General features: G+C 37.6%; 1 long non-coding RNA gene across 1 annotated transcript; it reads right to left on the reverse strand.

The window, feature by feature from the left end:
• Window positions 1-3,225: 3,225 nt before the first annotated feature.
• Window positions 3,226-4,971, reverse strand: LOC126427256 (uncharacterized). The gene is made up of 2 exons (XR_007576607.1): window positions 3,549-4,971; window positions 3,226-3,371 (listed from the first exon to the last, which is right to left on the reverse strand). It is a non-coding gene; the product is annotated as an uncharacterized LOC126427256 (long non-coding RNA).
• Between the last annotated feature and the right edge of the window lie 2,250 nt (window positions 4,972-7,221).

The raw sequence follows: 7,221 nt of genomic DNA on the forward strand, positions 1-7,221 counted from the left end.
CTTTTGCTAATAAAGTGCTTACCTTATTCGAACACTGCTTTCCCCCAAAATTTACCAAGGTTAGAGCAAAGTCTACAAAGAAGCCATGGATTACTCGAGGAATAGGGGTACCTTGTAAAACAAAAAGAAAACTGTACCTGTCAATCCGAAACATTTCCGATGCTGATGATATAGCACGTTATAAGAAATACTGTAAAATATTAAAGACTGCAATACGGACATCAAAGTAAATATATTACAAGGAAAAGATAGTCATATCAGATATCAAAATAAAGACAATATGGGATATAGTGAAGGAGGAGACCGGTAGAACCAGACATGAAGAAGGACAAATAGCATTAAGAGTAAATGATACATTGGTGACAGATGTGTATAGTGTTGCAGAACTTTTTAACAAACATTTTATAACTGTTACTGAAAAGATGGGGTTGTCAGGTTCGGTAGATGCTGCTATGGAATACCTCAGACCAGACATTTCAAGCAACTTCCATAATATGAATTTGAGCCTCACTACCCCAACAGAAATAATGTCCATCATAAAATCTTTAAAATCAAAAACATCTAGTGGGTATGTTGAAATATCAACAAAGTTAATTAAAGAATGTGATTCTGAGCTAAGTAACATATTAAGCTATCTGTGTAACCAGTCGTTTATCAGAGGAATATTTCCTGAATGGCTAAAATATGCTGAAGTTAAGCCACTGTTTAAGAAGGGAGATAAAGAAATAGCATTAAATTTCCGTCCAATTTCACTGTTAATTTTCGAAAAAGTAATGTACAGTCGGCTTTATAACCATCTTATCTCGAATAACACACTGTCAAAGTCACAGTTTGGATTTCTAAAAGGTTCTGATATTGAGAAGGCTATCTACACTTACAGTGAAAATGTGCTTAATTCATTAGACAAAAAATTGCAGGCAACTGGTATATTTTGTGATCTGTCAAAGGCATTTGACTGTGAAAATCACAATATCCTTTTAAGTAAATTAGAATATTACAGTGTAACAGGAAATGCTGCAAAATGGTTCAAATCTTATATCTCTGGCAGGAAGCAAAGGGTGTTATTAGGAAAGAGACATGTATCAAGCTATCAGGCATCATCTGACTGGGAACTAATTACATGTGGGGTCCCACAATGTTCCATTTTAGGGCCCTTACTTTTTCTTGTGTATATCAATGACCTTTCATCAGTAACATTACCAGATGCCAGGTTCGTTTTGTTTGCCGATGATACAAACATTGCAGTAAATAGTAAATCAAGTGTAGTCTTAGAAAGATCAGCCAATAAAATATTTGTGGACATTTATCACTGGTTCCTAGCCAATTCTTTGTCACTAAACTTTGAAAATACACACTACATGCAGTTCAGAACTTGTAAGGGGTGTCCCACAAGTATACGCCCAACATATGATGACAAACAGATAGAAGAAGTGGACAGTGTTAAATTCTTGGGATTACAGTTTGATAATAAATTCACCTGGGAGGAGCACACCACAGAACTGCTGAAGCGTCTTAACAAATCTCTGTTTGCAATGCGAATTTTGTCAGACATAGGGGATATAAAAATGAAAAAGCTGGCATAATATGCTTACTTTCATTCCATAATGTCATATGGGATTATTTTTTGGGGTAATTCATCAAGCCAAGCCAAAGTTTTCCGGGCACAAAAACGTGCAGTAAGAGTTATATGTGGTGTGAACTCAAGAACATCCTGCAGAAGCCTGTTTAGGGGACTAGGGATACTAACTACTGCTTCCCAATATATTTATTCCTTAATGAAATTTGTCATTAAAAATATATCACTTTTTCAAACCAACAGCTCAATTCATATAATCAATACTAGAAATAAGAATAATCTTCACAAGGATTTAAAGTCACTTAGTCTAGTACAAAAAGGTGTGCATTATTCAGGAACACACATTTTTAATAACTTGCCAGCAGCCATAAAAAGCTTAACAACCAATGAAATTCAGATTAAGAGAAGCCTAAAGGATTTATTGGTGGCCAACTCCTCCTACTCCATTGATGAATTTCTCAGTAAAACCAACTGATCTGTATATAAGTACAATATAACTTCTGCACCATTTCAGTGCAGTAATGTGTTCATTGTAAAAAAGTATTATAGTAGTTGTATTACATGTTTATTACATTATAAATAAATACATACAAAACTTTTTTATTTTAATTTCAGTGCATTAGTATTTGTAAAATGACTCTTTCATGTAGTGTTCATTAAAAAATGACAATCATTCCACTTGGGACCTGTGGAATGGTACATTAGCTTATTTGTTTTAGTTGTAAATATTTGTCATGTATTGCTGTTTTTCTGACATGTTCCACATCCTGGAGGACCTCTTCACTACGGATCAATTTGAATGAAAGTAAATCTAATCTAACCCATTAATTTCAGAAGCATTATAGACAGAAAAGTGTAGGTAATGGACTTGTACCACTATTGAAGTAAGCCCTTCATATTGTATGACGGCATGCACATTCAGCATCAGTTATGGTTGATCAAACATAGCTGTGACTCTGAACGTATTATAACAACAACAAGCAACACTGCCTTTTTCTCCTGAAAACATCAAGTAACCTAAAAAAGTATGTTTGATTCTGCTTCCAATATGACAGTTTTGGTTAATACTCCACATGCCTACAGGACTTTGCAATGTTAACACAGCAGAACTCAGACATCTGCATAAGTGTAATGAAATGCAAACAGTAGTATTGAGTCATATGAACGCCTCACTTTTGTTCTAACACAGTTGAAGTCTCTGGAGAAAAGTTTTACACCTGGTGTTCTACATGGCAACTTCACACACAAGAACTTTTTGCTGACACTACCACCACCTACATAAAGAAAGCTTTTTCTGTGCTACTTTCAAGTAATGCACTTAAACTATTCCTGATTTAACAGCAAGATCTGTACTTCCCACTTTCATACCAACAGCCTCAAAATGCATATTCTAGACTTCGGGATATGTTACAGGTCAGTGTCACACCAAGATTGTGGAGAAAGAGGGGGGGGGGGGGGGGGGGGGGGGGCGGGCGGCATGTCACTCTCCAATAAGTGTTTACCAATAAATAAATGGCGGAAAATTTACGGGTATAGGACGGCTTAACATGAGAAAAATGAGATTTTCATTATTCACTCACTGTATTTAATATTTATCATTCCTTTAAAATCGCATAACAACTTCAATACAACACAGTTTAATCACTCATTCTGCACACTTATTTCATAATTATGGCACTTTTAAGCTGCAAATCCTCTAAGAGCTGTCTTGAATCTTCATCAGTCTCTCTCAACAGCCTTGATATGGAGAGATACGTACAGTAACCAGTAATCAGAGTCAGAGTCAGAACTGCGTCTGCAAAATCACAAGGATTATCAAACATTTTTGCTGTCGCAAATTACAAGCAATGTAACTGACAGAGTAGATAGCTAATATTTGCTGAATTGAAAGCCACTCAATGAGGTATATTTCACATTTGCAAGAACAATCTCACTTAAGTAACTGAGTTCATGAAAACACTTAGAAACTAACCTCTTGTTTGACGAAGACTGTCTACAGGGTGGCAATTTCTCCAGATCTGTTGACAGTGAGTGACTGAAATGTAGTTCGGGTACCTGTGAACATAACAATATGTCAGAATTCATTTTCTAAACACGAACTATTACGGTACTGTGTGGCTACTTACGTATTAATTACAGTATTAATATTTTCACAGTTGTTTCTTTAATACAAAATTAAAGCCAACGGAAAAACAAACGTAAAACATACTCACTAATGACAGTTTTGTTGAGATGCAATTTTCTGTGTGGACAGATGTACCTTTTTCATACGGTGGTAAGTCACAGAAATCCCAGAAAATCGCAGTGGTAGAATGCGGAGGGATACACGACCTAGATCCTCTATAGGGGGTGCTGCCTTGGTTCCTTAACTGCGACAAATCACGATTAAGAATATCAGATACTGAAAATTAGCATTCGCACTTCACTCTAATCGGAAAATCGCAGTTCAGCCCATCACTAGTGCATGGCAGTGCAAGTATCCACTTCCAAATATACCATTCTCATTATTATATGAGCATTACTGGCAAACCAGCAATGCTGTCAAAAATTGTATTAATGTTGCTGCTTTTGGTGGTCTTAATCGTGTGCTGGAAAATAATGTCAACCGCGCACTCTGGTTAATATTACTTCGATGTGATAAAACACAAAGTGAGAACGTCCTGTTACTGACAGCTTGATTGGCGTCAGTAATAAAATCAGTTACCCGAAAAACAATTAAAATTAAGATTACTGCTACACTGAGAAGTTGATAAAGCGATGTCTCGCTTATGGTTTAATTTCCAGCTTCTTTTCACATCAGGTGTAAAACGCTCATACATGCAGCACTCAACAGCGGCTGCGTGATGAACTATTTGCCCCGTTTCCCTAGATAGTCGCCAGATGGCTGGAAGCTCTGTTTGAGCTAACCATTCTGCGATACGTATACACGTACGAAACCAGTATTATATGGTCTGGAAGACTTTTTCAGCTGTGTCCGTGTGTATGATGATTTTGCGAGCTATTTCTTTTCTTTCTTACGATTATTTCGTATTATCTCAAGTGCACTTTAGCATCACATTGCGGTCCATGGTTTCAGGAAAAAAAGTGTTGCATTACTTGCTGAACGTTCCTCGTAGTTTGAGTACTGAGGTACTTTTGTTACGCGCCACGTTACCGGAATGAAAAAAGCTAAGAAAAATCTTGACGCCACAGTGAGGATGGAACGGATTTGGGAAACACATACATTCGCGAACTGCAAGAACATTATGGATGTGGAATCGAGAGACACTTGTTTTAGAGCTTTGGCATTTGGCAGAAATCTTCAACCAAACTTTTTACAGTCGTGGGAAGCTCCATTTCTGAGGTTTTAATCACATTTTTGGACTGTAAAACAGCAGAACGATCTGACATCTGTTGCGCGGTTTTCTCAGTTCCTGGTGCCGCCGCCTGTGTAAGCGTATTTTTTTTTTTTTTTTGTTTTCTTTTTCCATACGAATGCCCGTCGCAACTCAGTGGTCCTTCACAAATTGAAACACTTCGTGAACACGATAATTTCTGATGAAATGCTCTTGCAGTTAGGAATGTGGACTACCTTAGGCTGTATACGAGAATGGTGACAGTGAAAATTTGTGCCACTCCCAAGTAATTGAGTTTATGTCATTAACATGCTCGTACATTGCAGGATATGAAGCTCAAAACTGGCCTGATGTCCTGCAATATATGTTAATGACAAACTCAGTAGCTTGAAATTTGGATAAAAAGCCGAAACTTGAGTCGTAACTAAATAAACAACAATACAGACAATTGGCAGTGTGTTGATTTAAAAATTATTGTATAACATCAAAAACTGATTGTTAACAACAACTGATTGAAAGTATACGCTAAAAATGAAAAGTAACTGAACTGCTGTCTACATAATACGCCTTCTGTTTGCTTGTAGCCCAGACTGACAAATTAACATGAAAAACATTTTCGATAAAATAATTTTGGGTCATCGTGAACTGTTTACCTTGACGCGGCCGAATACCCTACATTATTTTATTCAAATTGACACCGGGCGTGGAAGCCTTCGAACTTATAACACGATAAAGAGTTCGACTTCACTTTTCACCCTTCAGCACTGACTATTTGTAATGCCCCAAGAACGGTATGATACACAATTACAATACGATTTTTGAGCACCGTCTCAAAAAATTAGGATCAATCGAATACTTTTTTAGTACTATGCAAACACGTTGTCACTTTTCAAGGAAAGCAGCGAAAGGTGGAGGACTAAATTTTCGTTTATTTGCCTATTTAATACTTGGATACTTCTGTATGTATCTTGAAACTAAAAGAACCATAATTTTTTTTGAAATTTTGTTCGATTTCTACGTGTCTTACAGGAAACAATAGGAATCAAAAATCGAAGCTCGGTTATTTCACAAACTGGTTACTTTAAGCGGTTTTAACGGTCAGATTAAAGTGGTGGAAAAAAAAAAAAACGGATACAACCGAAGGAGCCCGCAGCAGCGCATCCTTGTATGTCCGCCCCCTAGGAAAACCGTCTGGCTTGTTTACATTGTGCGACTGCACGCGTTTTACGCAGCACGTTGCGGGAAATTCCCGCACCTGGGAAAACGTAGTTACTGGGACGATCACAGCACTGATGTGTTTGAGCGCGCGCCCTTTTAACACCTGTCAATTTGACGGTGACGAATTCGCCGAGCCGGTGCGGGTAGTAGGAGAGCAGAGCACTGGAAGAGGTGGCGTATAGGAAGTGAGTCACTGCGCGCCGTGCCATCTGTGTGTCGTGTTTAGCACTACTCAGACGGCAGAACACTGCCGGCGGCGCCTTGTACTACAATGCAAATTGCATCACTACCTCCTTCACTTCTCTATTTCCCTGGCAATGCTGACATGTGCGGTTCGGTTCCTTGGCGTGTTCGTAAACGCTGCCCTCGGGATTGACTGGTAGCTCAACACATGTGCTGCTGATTGGCTAAAAACTCGTGGTAGCTGATGGGTGATACCACAATTGCACACGGTCTGCGTAAACCAGTTATATCGGCCACTCACTGATGCGAGCGTATAGAGGGCGATTCACATTTGTTAGGCTACCACTAAAAAAAAACCTAAAGAAAATTTCATATAAACATAGGTGCCAAGTGTTTAGTTACGAAGTTACGACTAATAAAAGATTTTTGCCGGAAATTTAGCAATTTCACTAAAATGGAGCCGTTGCAAAACTGTACGAAGTTAAAGTAAAGCACGATTTCCATTTATTTTGTTGTTATTGTTTTAGTGAATCTAATAAAACTTGTCTCAAACGCGTATCTGCAGTACTTTTTCCAGAACATCCAGAGAAGCAAAAAAGTAATTTGGTAAAATTTTTAATTCACTATCTACTTGGCCCAATCTGCTTTTCAAATTCCAGACAATTGCACAAAGATTTCAACAGAAGCTGTAGAGAATTTAATTTTGGAAAAATGATGGCAATAACGTTAACAGAAACTGTATGGATGTGTCAGATAATCTGCTTTTATCAATACCATGGCACACATGAGGCAAACAACAGTTATTATATGGTTTCACTTAAATACACTTTTGTTATGTTCTTTCATTGAACAATACAGAAAACTTTACTCGTTTCAAGATTGAGAAACTTCTTAAACTCTAACTGTTCC

This window comes from Schistocerca serialis, chromosome 11, assembly GCF_023864345.2.
Source record: "Schistocerca serialis cubense isolate TAMUIC-IGC-003099 chromosome 11, iqSchSeri2.2, whole genome shotgun sequence".
NCBI lineage: Eukaryota > Metazoa > Arthropoda > Insecta > Orthoptera > Acrididae > Schistocerca > Schistocerca serialis.